This window comes from Dioscorea cayenensis, unplaced genomic scaffold (assembly GCF_009730915.1).
Source record: "Dioscorea cayenensis subsp. rotundata cultivar TDr96_F1 unplaced genomic scaffold, TDr96_F1_v2_PseudoChromosome.rev07_lg8_w22 25.fasta BLBR01000201.1, whole genome shotgun sequence".
In the NCBI taxonomy this organism is placed as follows: Eukaryota; Viridiplantae; Streptophyta; class Magnoliopsida; order Dioscoreales; family Dioscoreaceae; genus Dioscorea; species Dioscorea cayenensis.
The window spans coordinates 238-12,823 of NW_024086592.1; the positions used below are offsets into that span (position 1 = coordinate 238).

Sequence of the window (12,586 nt, forward strand, 5' to 3'; positions counted from 1 at the left end):
GCTCCTCGAGTTCTTTGTGGCCATAATAGAGTGAATGGTCTAAGGGATGATCCTCCGCTGGGGCTTAGTTGCGCGTGCAACGGAGTGAAGCGTTGAGGTGATCTTAGTATCTAGGGCTTAATTGTGGTTAGGGACCTTCCACCTACACCAAAGGGTTAGGTCTATAATTAGGAAGAGATTTATCACTTGGAATCCCAAGAGCTCATTGCAACTCTACTCGAGTGTGAGGTTGAGAGGTTATCTAATCTCTCCTCCGGGACATGTATAGAGTTAGGCATAGTTGACCTTAGATTTGGGACTATGTATTTAAGGATTTCCATGACTCACCATTGCATTGCTTAAGAAGCATAATACAGGGTTCTTGCACTTGAAACAATTATCCTAAGCAGAGCATTATCCGAGTACCCCATCTTTATCGATTGCCTTACCTCCTCCTTTACTCGTGCTCTCTTACTTGTTATTTTTACTTTTGATAATTGAATCATTGTCACACTTATCACTACTGATTTTTCATATAGCTAAGTAGCGGATTAAGTGTTTTTATTCCTTACTCCCTGTGGATTCGATACCCGCTCATCCGGGATTATTACTTCGACAAACCCATGCACTTGTGGGATATACGCAAGGGGAACTTGTCAAGTTTTTGGCGCCATTGCCTGGGAGTAGGCGTTTAGAGATACTTTGCACGTTGTTTTCTTAGCTATTTCACCATACATTCCATTTCATATCTTCTTATTCTATCATCGTTCTGATTTCTTTTTCTTTTTTTTGGGTGCATATCCAGGTTATGACCTGAGGGAATCCCTCAATATTGATTGAAGGAGATCCTGAGCTTGAACGTACACTTAGAAGAAAAGGGAAAGAGCCTGTGCAAGAACAGTGTTATTTAGCTCATTTGGAAGTGGAAGAATCTGAAAACATGGTAGAACAGAATGAGCAACAGTGAACATTATCCGATTATGCTAGACCTTCAGTACTGGGACACAGCCGAGTATTGTGCGTCACTCGATTACAGCTCAGAACTTCAAACTGAAGCCGGCATTCATCCACTTGTTGCAGCAATCCGCACAATTCAATGGTTTGGCCGATGAAGATCCAAACAGTCAAATAGAGAGCTTTCTTCTGGTGTGTGATATGCTGAAGATAAACGGGGTGACGGATGATGTAATCAAGTTGCGAGCCTTCCCATTTTCCCTAAAGGGGAGAGCGAAGCAGTGGCTACACTCATTACCTATAGCGTCAATTGCGATGTGGGAGGAGATGGTAGAAACTTTTTTGGCCCGTTATTTTCCTCTCAGAAAATTAGCAAAGCTTAGGAATGAGATCTCATCCTTTGTTCAGTTTGAATTAGAGTCTTTATTCGAGACATGGGAAAGGTTTAAGGAGCTCCTGAGAAAGTGCCGCAACACGAATTCCCAGAGTGGATGATTGTTCAGACCTTTTATAATGGTTTGAAACCGAGTACAAGGCAACTCTTCGATGCAGCAGCAGGAGGTATCTTAGGTAGCAAGACACCCAATGAGGCCCGTTAGTTAATTGAAGAAATGGGGTTAAACAGCTACCAATGGAATGCTAGGGAGAAGAAAAAATTGGCCGGTCTCCATGAAATAGATGTGGTAACTTCATTGGCGGCTCAAGTGGAAAATTTGAGTAAGAAGTTAGATCTTCTAACTTCAAATAGAGTGGCGGCTGTGACTAATTGCATCGGGTGTGGTGGAGGACATGCTCCCTCTGATTGCCCGATCTCTATCGGTGATGTTTTCTTCAATGGAGAACATTAATTTTGTAAGTAATGGCATGAGACCTCAAAGAAACCCATATGGCAATACCTACAATCCGGGTTGGAAGAATCATCCCAATTTCTCATGGACTAATCAAGGTCCACAAAAGTCTATGGGGCCATTGGGTTTCCAATAACAACAACAACAAGCACCTCAGGTGGAAAACAGAGTCTTGACAAGGTCCCCTTGCATATATCTCGCAAGTGCACGGGTTTGTCGAAGTAATAATCCCGAATGAGCGGGTATCGAATCCATAGGAATAAGGAATAAAAACACTTAATTTGCTTCTTAGGTATGTGAAAGATCAGTAGTGATAAGTGTGATAATGATTCAATTCTCAAAAGTAAAAACAAGTAAGAGAGTAAGAGTAAAGAGGGAGGTATGGCAATCGATAAAGATGGGGTACTTGGATAATGCTCCACCTAGGACAATCATTTCAAGTGTAAGAACCCTCTATTATGCTTCCTAATCAATGCAATGGTGAGTCGTGGAAATCCTTAAATACATAGTCCCAAATCTAAGGTCAACTATGCCTAACTCTATACAAGTCCCGGAGGAGAGATTAAATAACCTCTCAACCTCGCACTCAAATAGAGTTGCAATGAGCTTTAGGTATTCCAAGTGATAAATCTCTTCCTAATTATAGACCTAACCCTTTGGTCCAGGTGGAAGGTCCCTAACCACAATTAAGCCCTGGATACTAAGATCACCTCAACGCTTCACTCCGTTGCACGAGCAACAATGCCCCAGCGGAGGGTCATCTCTTAGATCATTCACTCTATTATGGACGCAAAGAACTTGAGGAACAGAGATAGAATCTATCACATCGGATGGGAAAGGGGATGCCACTATACCTCTCGACTCACCCTCTCAACCCTCTCCAACCTAGCTTTGTCTAACGCTCGTGGTGTGTCACTCACTCACAAGGTTACCAACAAAAACTCTCAATCCTAGTGTCACTCTAGGGGAAATGTTCATACAATCAAACATTCAAGGTTGGAACTCACAACAAACATCAATTAATTGAAAGCATAATAAAGAGATTCAATGAAACAAATATATCCTAGGGTTCACAGATACCCAAGTACCCACAAGTGGTTTAGCTCTCCATGGTGCTAACTACAATCAAAGAAATAGAATGTAAAAGCAATGAATCCATAGAAAAACACCCTCGATAATCATATCAATGGTATTGTGGAAAGTCCTCTTTTCATCATCCAAATATTCCCTTGTCTGGTATAGGATACGCCTCGACGGAAGCTCCCCTACCAACCTTCTTCCTAAGGAATGACGATGTCAGAGCCGTAGAATCTCTCCAAAACCCTAGCCAATACCTCTCAAAACTCTAGCCGAAACCCTCTCTCAAGTTGGGGAAAAGATGGAGAAAAGAATACTGAAATCAGGGCTGAATCGGCATAAATAAGGCTGGAATCGGGTGACCACATGGGCATCTGGATTTCTCACACGCCCATGTGGAATTTCCACACGACCGTGTATAATTTCCACATGCCCGTGTGGATTCTCTGAATTCCCATTTTCTTGGCCGGCTGTGAACAGTGTTGCTTCAGTACGTTTGCTACAGTACTCTGCTATAGTACCTGTCCTAAAATACTTCCCGAGTGCATACTTTCATCGAGGTGACGCAAATAGGCACACGTTCACGTCGTGGATCGCTTTGCTTCTTTAATGAAGGAGAATTTGGTGGAGATCTTGTTCTATGTGCATAAGTCAGAATGTTTGAGTGTGACTCAACTTGTGCCCTCCAAATGGTTGTGCTAACTCAAATACGAGGAGGCTGGCACACACTCTAGCATCTCGCACCTGACCTATGTCTTCGCGTTTGAATCTTAGCAAGATTTCCTCCAAAATCGGTGCATTATGATCCACATTGGCTTCTTTCCTTCATACTCGGCCTCACAACCCTACCTGCACGAAAGTAATATAAAAAAACATATGTTATTGTAAAAATCTGAGAAAAGTAATGCTCAATATAAGGAAAGAATGCTTCGCATTCATATCACACAAGCACTTATCAAGTCTCTGGTTTGGAAACCTGAATGAATGACTTAGAGAAGCACTTGACTAGATTTCTGTAATCTGCAAATACAAGGTTTGAATCAGTCGAGGCTACACATCGCAACCACACTACCTCTTTGCATAACCTTGAAAACCAGGTGGGGCAAATTACGAAGTCTCTCTCTGAAAGGCCACATGGAAGCTTGCCAAGCAATACAGAGACCAACCCTAGAGAGCACGTGAGGTTGAAGGTAGGCTTCCGAGTGAGAAGCCAAAAAAACACGCACCCGAGGTTATAGAGGTAGAAGAGGGAACAAGCAAAGAGAAAGAGGTGGCACCCCCACCTTTCAAGCCAAGAATTCCTTATCCCTCTAGATTGAAAAATGACCAAGGGGATGAAAAGTACAAGAAGTTCCTGAGTTTGTTCAAGCAACGCCACATCAATATTCCTTTTGTTGAGGCATTGGCCCAAATGCCTAAGTATGCGAAGTTCTTGAAAGACTTGTTGACTAATCAGAGGAAGTTGGAGGAAAGTGCTTCAGTGATTTTAGATGCTTCATGCTTGGCGGTATTGCAAAAGAACATGACGAACAAGAAGAAAGACCCGGGAAGCTTCATCATTCTGTGTAATATTGGCAATCTAGGTGAGGAAATGGCATTGCCGGACTCAGGGGCCAGTATCAACGTTATGCCATACACCTTCTTTCAAAATCTAGGCTTGGGCGAGCCTTGGCCTACTCGGATGACTTTGCAACTAGTGCACTGAATAGTGCGACATCCGAGAGGCATCATTGAAGATGTGCTTGTCAATGCGTTTGAGCTTTATTCCATGTTTTTCACTGGTTCAACTTGCATACTAGGGTAGGCTCTGAGTGTGTAAACATGTTTAGAAACTTTCTGCAGAGCCTGCAGGTTTTTCTAAGGCATCCAGTGAAAACGCACGGGCGTGTGGAATTTCCGCACGCCCGTGGATTTGTATTGCGAGCTAATCCAGAGAAGGCACAGGGGCGTGCGGCCGTGGGTAATTTCCGCACGGGCGTGTGATTTCCTGCAGAGTTTGTCAAATTATCTTGAGAGTGCCAGAGGTGTGAACTCGCCCCTGTGGGCGACCTTGTGAAACTTGTACGGGCGTGGGTAATTTCCACCTCGAGAAGCCACAAGGGTGTGTGATTACCCCTGTTAGCTGGGCCTGTGAATGCCCACGGCCGTGCAGAATTTCCGCATGGGCGTGTGGAACACTTAGTGATTTTTTTCTCGGTTTCGGAGAAGCCACGAGGGTGTCGGCTGCCCCACGTGGGATCGGAGCTGCAGGCGTGAGCGTTCGAGTCGGTGAGAGTTTTTTTCCCGAGAGCGCCCGGGCGTGCACCTGCCTCTGTGAAGCTCTCCTGTGGGGGCGCACGGGCGTGGGTAATTTCCGCACGCCTGTGTGGATGTATAGAACGCCAAGAGGCGGGAGTTCTTTTTAAAGAATAGCCGTTTCTCTTCTCCCTCACATCCTCCATTCGTCTGGGAGCACTTTTACATCAACCACCGACCTCCTAGCGCCGATTTGGTAGGATTGTTGCAAGGTTTTTCGGCTGATTCGTAGTTCTTTCACTTTAACTCGTCGGTAAGCCCTATTTATGATTTCCTTCATCAATTTATGATTTTCATAGATGAATCTGGTTAATAATTCTTCTTTTTTTCAATTAGAAAGATGATTTATGTTTAGAACGAAGTTAGAAGTATTTTTAAGTTGTATTTTTGGATTCGTGTGGCGCGACCGTGCGGTTTTCACGCCCCGTAGATCCACACGGGCGTGCGGAAATTCCACACCACCATGTGGATTTCTGCAGCGTTAGTTTATCAACTTGTTTGATCGATTTCATTTCAAATTTTGCAGATTATGGCACCTCGGTCGAAGAAGCAAGCTGATAAGAGGCCGCGTGAGTCATCCCCTGAGTCATCCCCTGACCCTGAGGGCATGAGTTTTGCGATTCCAGAGCATCAAGTTCGCTATGAGCGCTTGTCGAGACTCCGGTTCGGACAGACTCGATTCCTGGACATGAGTATATTGAGAGATCTGACGAGGGAGATGAGTTCGCTGATGAGGTCGAGGATCTCATTTCAGCAGGTGGTTGGCGGCAGTTATGGACGATTAGAGAGCCAGCTATCCGAGAGTTTACACTAGAGGTGCTATCATCATTAAGAATTGATAGATCGTACGCGAGCTTCAACAGTTTGGACACCATTCAGTTTAGAGCACTTAGACCCCACCATAGCTTGAGCATCACTTAGTTTTTCGAGTTACTGCTTGGCTTGTATGAGAAGACATTTCACGAGACCGAGGAGTACTCTCGATTCTCGGTGATTATCCCGGAGCTTTGACCCCACAGAGAGTTTACAGGGCGCTATGTGGTCAGGGTCAGTACGAGCCGGGTGTGTCCAAGGCCACGTGACTTTCCCGACCTGCATATCGATACTTACATGCCATCATGAGCAGATCGGTGAATGGCCATGGTGATAGCACTGGCGTTACGGTGGCAGGGAGCTTCTATACTTGTACTCGATGGTGCGGCGTGTGCCGATTCACTAGGACACATCATGGCGAGTACATCGGACATCGAGGGGTATTATGCTAGGGCGGGAGCGATCTTCTCGGGCCCCTACATTAGGGAGATTAGTCTTTGGGTATGGGTCTCTTGGATTTGATTCGTGGGGCTGAGAAAACGAGTATACCTAACCCCCTTAGTTTAGAGACACTGAGATTGATGGGCATGGTCCGTAGAGTTTGGACAGGGGTTAATGCGTTGGTGCTACCGACTCTAGAGATAGGCGAGGGTGAGGGTAATCATGCCGAGGCTTCCCAGCCTACTCCCCCGCCTTAGTCAGCACTGATAGAGATCGAGGCACCTTCGGCGGCAAAGGACGCTCCCCCCGTACATATGTTTTCACCATCTCTAGCCCATGATCGCTTCGAGAGGCTCGAGAGTCCGGTGGGAGTGGTACAGACAGAGATGGCTGAGGCTCGGGCAGAGATTGCCAAGATTAGGGCTACTCAGGCCACTCAGTACACAGAGTTCATGGCATGTTTCGATGTATTACAGCAGATCTTAGAGCGTGATGTCACCTCCTCATTTGTCTTGCGACCGAGGACTCCTCAGCCCCCTCGGCATCTCCTATACCAGCACCGGAGGATCCACCTTATGTTTTCCCACCACCAGCAGTAGTAGAGGAGCCGACAGAGCGTGATAACGATATTTGACATTATTTTTCTACATTTTCTTTATTTTACATTTTATTTTAGACTTGTTCACTCAGAAAGGATTCTCCTTCTGAGTTTATTTTCATTTTGTATCTCAAGTTGTATTCATTGTCTATCTTTTATATATACTCGTGTTGTATTCATTGTGACTTTGTCATGGGCATGGCCAAAGTGCTTTGATTGTTACTCCCAAGGACTTAGCTCCATCAAACGCGACACTAGGAGTCAGGAGAGTATTGTTTTGATTACTTCTCCCACATATATTCTTCATTGATATACATTATGAGTGAGCTTGCATGTGTACATTGGGGACAATGTACAACTTAAGTGTGGGAGGGAGTTTCATAGTGCACATATCTTTTATATTAGTTTTGATTGTTATACATGCTCACATAGCCAATAGCGGTTCACCTTAGTTGCAATGATTGTATTCTTGAGTTTAGGAGAATTTTTAACATTTAATGTTTTCATGCTCTAGTTCTTGCTTGAATTTCTAGGAATTTTTACCCAATTGACATTTGCTGCACTACTCACTCTTTAAACTCTTTTGGAAACTCATGTTCGATATTAAAGGGACAAGTTATAGTTGTATTTTGTGTAAAAAAAAATGAAAAATGAAAAGAAAGAACAAAATAGTTTTATTATTTATTTGTGCTTGTTGGGTGCAAAGAGCTACCACCTATGTAGTATGAAGCTACTTTCATAAGTCGGATACTAGTTATGCCCTAATGAGGGAAAGAGCTATCTCATAGGATGAGTGAATGCTACCACTCTGTTAGAAAGAGCTACCATCTCGAAAGTGTGAAAGCCACCTTAGCGGCCGCTTTGGAAAGGGCTACCTTAGAGGATGTGTGAAGCTACTACCATCTTTGAAGTTGTTGTCACTTTTGCAGATAAATAAGTCCCTTGTACTTAGAACTTTGAAGAGTATACCTTGTGTTGTTTTGAGTGAGTTCACACACGTACACGATTTCGGGTTTGTTGTCCTTTTTGATTCAAGTTTATAGCTAGAGCTTTGATTTTTTGTATTTAATGTTGAAATTTTCCTCACTTGTAGAATGCTCTCTCTGTACACTTTGATGAACCTAAGGCCAAGCACTTCCAATATTTCCTTCATCTATGCACAGAATGTTTAATTTTTGCTTGAGGACAAGCAAAAGCTTAAGTGTGGGGGAGTTTGATAAGTGCTTGTGTGATATGAATGCGAAGCATTCTTTCCTTATGTTGAGCATTACTTTTCTCGGGTTTTTACACTAATATGTGTGTTTTTATGTTACTTTGTGCAGGTAGGGTTGTGAGGCCGAGTATGAAGGAAAGAAACCAATGTGGATCATAATGCACTGATTTTGGAGGAAATCTTGCTAAGGTGCAAACGCGAAGACATAGGTCGGGTGTGAGATGCTAGAGTATGTGCCAAACTCCTCGTATTTGAGTTAGCACAACCATTTGGAGGGGCACAAGGGTAGTCACACTCAAGCATTCCGGCTTATACACTGACAAGGTCCCCTTGCTTATATCCCGCAAGTGCACGGGCTTGTCGAAGTAATAAAATCCCGGGTGAGCGGGGTCGAATCCACAGGGAGTAGGGAGTGAAAATACTTAATTTGATTCTTAGTTATGTGGAATATCAATAGTGATAAGTGTGAAATTGATTCAATTCTCAACAATAAAAAAACAACAAGTGAAAAGAGCAAAAAGTAAGAAGAGGGTAAGGCAATCGATAAAGAATGGGGTACTCGGATAATGCTTCACCAAGGATGATCTCTTCAAGTGCAAGAACTCTCTATTATGCTTCCTAATTAATGCAATGGTGAGTCGTGGAAATCCTTACATACATAGTCCCAAATCTAAGGTCAACTATGCCTAACTCTATACATGTCCCGGAGGAGAAATCGAACAATCTCAACACCTCGACTCTGCATACGAGTTGCAATGAGCTCTAGGGATTCCAAGTGATAAATCTCTTCCCTAAATATAGACCTACCCCTTTGGTCCGGATGGAAGGTCCCTAGCCACAATTAAGCCCTAGATACTAAGATCCTCTCAACGCTTCACTCTATTGCACGCCAACTAGGCCCCAGCGGAGGTTCATCCCTTAGACCATTCACTCCATTATGGCCGCAAAGAACTCGAGGAACGAGGTAGAATCTATCACGTCGGAGGGGAAAGGGGACGCTCCCTGCACTCTCAACTCACCCTCTTAACCCTCTTCAACCTAGCTTTGTCTAACGCTAGTGGTGTGTCACTCACTCACAAGGTTACCAACAAGAACTCTCAACCCTAGTGTCACTCTAGGGGAAATGTTCATATAATCAAGCATTCAAGTTTGGAACTCACAATAAACATCAATTTATTGAAAGCATAATAAAGAAGTTCAATGAAACGAATACATCCTAGGGTTCGCAATCATCCAAGTACCCACTAGGGGTTTAGCTCTCCATGGAGCTTAATACAATCAAAGAAATGGAATGTAAAAGCAATGAATCTATAAAGAAACCCCCTCGACGGTCTTGTAGAGAGTCCTCTACTCGTCGTCCAAAGATTCCTTCGTCCGGTATAGGATTTGCCTCGATCGAAGCTCCCCTACCAACCTTCTTCCTAATGGAATCACGATGTCGGAGCCGTAGAACTTCTCCAAAACCTTGGCCAATACCACTCGAAACCCTAGCCGAAGTCCTCTCACAAGTTGGGGAAAAGATGGAGAAAAGAATACCAAAATCGGGGCTGAATCGGCTTTAAATAGGGCTGGAATCGCGCAACTCCACGGGCGTGGACGATACACGCGCCCGTGAGGAATTTCCACACGGGCGTGGATAATTTCCACACGCCCGTGTGGATTCTCTATTTCTTTGATTTCTTGGTTGGCTGTGAACAGTGTTGCTACAGTAATTACTACAGTTTTGCTATAGTACTCTGCTACAGTCTTCGACCTGATTAACTTCCCAATTCCATACTTTCATCAGGGTAACGCAAACGGGCACACGTTCATGTCGTGAATCACTTGCTTCTTCAATGATGTACATGTTGGCGGGGCTCTTGTTCTTATATGCATAAGTCAGAATGCTCGAGCATGACTGCCTTTGTGCCCCTCCAAATAGATGTGCTCACTCGAATGCGAGGAAGTTGGCACACACTCTAGCATCTCACACCTGATCTATGTCTTCGCGTTTGAATCTTAACAAGATCTCCTCCAAAATAGGTGCATTATGATCCACATTTGCCCATTTCCTTCATACTCGGCCTCACAACCCTACCTGCGTAAAGTAATATAAAACACACATATTAATGTAGAAAACTGAGGAAAGTAATGCTCAACATAAGGAATGAACACTTCGCATTCATATCGCACAAGCACTTATTATACACATAGAACAAGATCTCCACCAACTTCTCCGTCATTAAAGAAGCAAAGCGATCCACGAAGTGAACATGGGCCCGTTTGCGTCACCTCGATGAAAGTATGGACTTGGGAAGTATTTTAGGATAGGTACTATAGCAGAGCACTGTAGCAAAAGTACTGAAGCAGAACTGTTCATAGCCGGGCGAAAATCACAATTCTAGAGAATCCACACGGGCGTGTGGAAATTACCCACGCCCGTGTGGAAATTCAACATGGGCGTGTGAAAAATCCACAGGCCCGTGTGGTCACCCGATTCCAGCCCTATTTAAAGCCGATTCAGCAACGATTTCAGTATTTTTTCTCTATCTTTTCCCCAACTTCAGAGAGGGTTTCAACTAGGGTTTTGAGAGGTATTGGCTAAGGTTTTGGAGAGATTCAACGGCTCCGACATCGTCATTCCTTCGCAAGAAGGTTGGTAGGTGAGCTTCCTTCGACACGTATCCTATACCGAACGAGGGAATCCTTGGACGACGAGTTGAGGACTTTCCACAAGACCATCGACAAGACTATCGAGGGGATTTCTCTATGGATTCATTGTTTTTATATTCTATTTCTTTGATTGTACTTAGCTTCATGGAGAGCTAAACCCCTAGTGGGTACTTTGGTATATGTGAACCCTAGGATGTATTTGTTTCATTGAATCTTTTTATTATGCTTTCAATTAATGATGTTTAATGTGAGTTCCAACCTTGAATGCTTGATTATATGAACATTTCCCCGAGAGTGACACTAGGGTTGAGAGTTCTTGTTGGTAACCTTGTAAGTGAGTGACACACCACGAGCGTTAGACAAAGCTAGGTTGGAGAGGGTTAAGAGGGTGAGTCGGGAGGTACAGGAGCGTTCCCTTTCTCCTCCGGTGTGATAGATTCTACCTCCATTCCTCGAGTTCTTTGCGGCCATAATAGAGTGAATGGTCTAAGGGATGAACCTCTGCTGGGGCTTAGTTGCGTGTGCAACGGAGTGAAGCGTTGAGGTGATCTTAGTATCTAGGGCTTAATTGTGGTTAGGGATTTTCCACCTAGACCAAAGGGTTAGGTTTATAATTAGGAAGATATTTATTACTTGGAATCCCTAGAGCTCATTGCAACTCTGTTCGAGTTCGAGGTTGAGAGGTTATCTAATCTCTCCTACGGGACATGTATAGTGTTAGGCATAGTTGACCTTAGATTTGGGACTATGTATTTAAGGATTTTCACGACTCACCATTGCATTGATTAGGAAGCATAATAGAGGGTTCTTACACTTGAAACAATTGTTCGAGGCGGAGCATTATCCGAGTACCCCATCTTTATCAATTGCCTTACTTTCTCCTTTACTCGTGCTCTCTTACTTGTTGTTTTTACTTTTGAGAATTGAATCATTGTCACACTTATCACTACTGATTTTTCAGATAGCTAAGAAGCGGATTAAGTGTTTTTATTCCCTACTCCCTGTGGATTCAATACTTGCTTATCCGGGATTATTACTTCTACAAACCAGTACACTTCCGGGTTATACGCAAGGGGAACTTGTCAAGTTTTTGGCACCGTTGCCGGGGAGTAGGCGTTTAGGAATACTTTGTACTTTGTTTTCTTAGCTATTTCACCATGCATTCTATTTCGTATCTTCTTATTCTATCATCGTTCTGATTTCTTTTTCTTTCTTTTTGTGTGCATATCCAGCTTATGACCCGAGGGAATCCCTCAATATTGATTGAAGGAGATCCTGAGCTTGAACGTACACTTAGAAGAAAAGGGAAATAGCCTGTGCAAGAATAGTGTAATTTAGCTCATTTGGAAGTGCAAGAATCTGAAAACAAGGTAGAACAGAATGAGAAACAGCAAACATTATCCGATTATGCCAGACCTTCAGTGTTGGGGACACAGTTGAGAATTGTACGATCCCCGATTACAGCTCAGAGCTTCAAACCAAAGCCGGCATTCATCCACATGTTGCAGCAATCCGCATAATTCAATGGTTTGGCCGATGAAGATCTAAATAGTCATATAGAGAGCTTTCTTGAGGTGTATCATATCTTTGAAGATAAGCAGGGGTGACGGATGATGCAATCAAGTTGCAAGCCTTCCCATTTTTCTCTAAAGGGAGAGCAAAGCGTTGGCTACACTCATTACCTAAAGCGTCGATTACCAGCAATACGTAACTTCC

At 43.7% G+C, this 12,586-nt stretch overlaps 1 non-coding gene across 1 annotated transcript; it reads right to left on the reverse strand.

Annotated features, from left to right (window-relative positions):
* Positions 1-1,308: 1,308 nt before the first annotated feature.
* Positions 1,309-1,414, reverse strand: LOC120253764. Its single transcript, XR_005534406.1, has one exon. It is a non-coding gene; the product is annotated as a small nucleolar RNA R71 (small nucleolar RNA).
* Between the last annotated feature and the right edge of the window lie 11,172 nt (positions 1,415-12,586).